General features: G+C 45.4%; 1 pseudogene; it reads left to right on the top strand.

Annotated features, from left to right (window-relative positions):
- The first annotated feature begins 223 nt into the window (after positions 1-223).
- LOC132235684 (solute carrier family 35 member G1-like) lies at positions 224-2062 on the top strand (annotated as a pseudogene).
- The last annotated feature ends 1100 nt before the right edge of the window (positions 2063-3162 follow it).

Here is a 3162-nt window from a genome sequence, read left to right as displayed (position 1 = left end):
CCGTTTGAAATGAATAAAACTAAAAAAAAAAAAAAGACCATAACTTTTTATGTAATGATGTTTAATTTGAATTTATATTAGTTCACACAAACACTCCATCCATGCTTTTGTTCTGGCCCTCCGGTCCAGTTTAAGAACCCATTGTGGCCCTTGAGTCAAAAAGTTTGCCCACCCCTTGGTTAACAGGACGAAGGAAGGGAATTAATCAGTAAAACCCCTTAACTAAGTGCCAGACAGGTAGTTAATCACCTTAACTACGAACAATCACGATTAAGCTACATAATTTTTACTTAGGATAATCTCCTTCAGTTACTTCCTTGTAGCTTAACAGAACAGTAGAGTAGTGACCTTGGAATGGAAATAAGAAATGCCCTAACCTTTGGAATAAAATGGATAGGATTAAAATCAGCTGGTATAAATACAGATGTAACAGGAGAATAAAGACAGAACCTGACTAGAGAACCTGGCTTTGCTGATCATCTGAATGCTGCCTCCGTGTCATTCCTTCTTCCACGACTCCATCCACACCTTTGGGAACCCCTGGACCTGCTGGGGCTGGACCCCAACATCTGGCGCTGGACCAGCCTCGGGGAGAGCATGGGTCGCGCAATGCAGCCCCTCGGCAGCACCCGGGTTGCCCTGCTGCGGGAGCCGGGGCTTCCGCTCACAGCCGTCACATCCCTGTCCACGAGGGAAGAGTCGCTGGGGCTTCCACTCACAGCCATCACATCCCTGTCCACGAGGGAAGAGTCGCCGGGGCTTCCGCTCACAGCCATCACATCCCTGTCCGCCAGTGAAGAGTCGCTGGCCGCGAGGGAAGAGCCCGCGGAGGCAGTGGAAACCCGGGGCCCAGCTGGTGCCCGCTATGCTGCTCCTCGCTATGCGGTTCAGCTCGCAGCCGGAAGCCAAGAAGAAAGCACCATGTCGTGGACTTGGTCTGTTTTACGCATTATTGTCTGCCTTCCTTTTCTCAGTGGCCTCTTTCCTTGTTAAAAAAGTGCAAGGCCTCCATCCTGTAGAAATTAGTGCATTCCGATGTGTGTTCCAAATGTTAGTCGTTATCCCTTGCTTAATATACAGAAAAACTGGGTTTATAGGCCCCAAAGATCTACGAATCTTCCTCATTTTCAGAGGAGTCCTCGGTTCTACCGGCATGATCCTTTTATACTACGCTTTCCAAACGACGTCCCTCGCCGATGCCACGGTGGTCTCGTTTAGCTGTCCAGTGTTTACGTCTCTATTTGCTTGCATGTTTCTCAAGGAAAAATACAGCCTTTGGGATGCTCTCTTCACCGCATTCGCCATCGCCGGAGTGATCCTCAGCGTGAGGCCGCCGTTTCTGTTTGGTTCCAACACTGCGAGGATGACTGGAAGCTACTCAGATCACCTGAAGGGCACGTTCGCATCACTCGGACAAGCCGTGTGTGCCGCCTTGACTTTCGTTATCCTCAGGAAAATGGGGAAATCTGTGGACTACTTTTTGACCATCTGGTATTTCGTAGTGGCTGGCCTCCTGGAGTGCGTCATCATCCTCTTCGCATTAGGAAAGTGGAGGCTGCGGAGCTGTGGCATGGTCACGCTCTTTCTTCTCCTACTAATCGGGCTGTTTGTTTTGGGGGGTCAGGTGTTTCTCACCAAAGCCCTTCAAATAGAAAAAGCTGGGCTAGTAGCGCTAATGAAGAGCGTGGATGTGGTTTTCGCTTTGATCTCTCAAACTATTTTCCTGCATGATATACCAACGTGGTGGACGGCGGGTGGTGCGCTCTGCGTAGTAGCCAGTAGTGCTGGAGCGGCCATTCGTAATTGGTGTCAGGATCCAAATGAAGCATCTTTGCGGAAATGTGTATTTTTAACAAGTCCACCTTCACCGAGTACAAACACACCACATATGCACATACTTGGAAAATCGGAATTTACTTAATTGATTATATTTAATAAATTTCATAGTTTAAGTATCATTTTTGAAGATGGTATGTCTTTTTTTTCCATCCTCATCAAGGATATTTTTATTCATTTTTTAAATTAATAAATCTTTATTGTTCAGATTATTACAGATGTTCCTCTTTTTTTTTTAAAATATATTTTATTGATTTTTTACAGAGAGGAAGGGAGAGAGATAGAGAGTCAGAAACATCGATGAGAGAGAAACATCAATCAGCTGCCTCCTGCACATCTCCTACTGGGGATGTACCCGCAACCCAGGTACATGCCCTTGACCGGAATCGAACCCGGGACCCTTTAGTCCGCAGGCCAACGCTCTATCCACTGAGCCAAACCGGTTTCGGCCAGATGTTCCTCTTTTTCCCCCCATATCTCCCCTCCACCAGGTTCCCATCCCACCCCATGCCCTTACCCCCTACCACTGTCCTCATCCATAGGTGTAAGATTTTTGTCCAGTCTCTTCCCGCACCCCCCACACCCCCTTCCCCCCAAGAATTGTCAGTCCACTCCCTTTCTATGCTCCTGATTCTATTCTATTCACCAGTTTATTCTGACTTAATTTTTAGGTTCACTTATTGATAGGTATTTATTTGTTGTCACTTTGTTGTTCATAATTTTTATCTTTACCTTTTCCTTCTTCTTCCTCTTCTTAAAGAATATCCTTTAGCATTCCATATATTCCTGGTTTGGTGGTGATGAACTCCTTTAGCTTTTCCTTATCTGTGAAGCTCTTTATCTGACCTTCAATTCTGAATGATAGCTTTGCTGGATAAAGTAATCTTGGTTGTAGGTTCTTGCTATTCATCACTTTGAATATTTCTTGCCACTCCCTTCTGGCCTGCATGGTTTCTGTTGAGAAATCAGCTGACAGTCTATGGGTACTCCCTTCTAGGTAACTAACTATTTTTCTCTTGCTGCTTTTAAGATTCTCTCTTTGTCTTTAGCCCTTGGCATTTTAATTATGATGTGTCTTGGTGTGGTCCTCTTTGGATTCCTCTTGTTTAGGGTTCTCTTCGCTTCCTGGACTTGTAAGTCTATTTCTTTCATCAGGTAGGGGAAGTTTTCTGTCATGATTTCTTCTAATATGCTTTCAGTATCTTGCTCTCTCTCTTCTTCTGGCACCCCGATAATTCGGATGTTGGTACGTTTGAAGTTGTCCCAGAGGCTCCTTATACTATCTTCATATTTTTGGATTCTTTTCTCGTTTTGCTTTTCCGGATG

The sequence above is a fragment of the Myotis daubentonii genome, chromosome 1 (genome assembly GCF_963259705.1).
Source record: "Myotis daubentonii chromosome 1, mMyoDau2.1, whole genome shotgun sequence".
NCBI lineage: Eukaryota > Metazoa > Chordata > Mammalia > Chiroptera > Vespertilionidae > Myotis > Myotis daubentonii.
The sequence above is the reverse complement of the archived record's forward strand: the minus strand, read 5'-3'. Positions and strand labels throughout refer to the sequence as shown.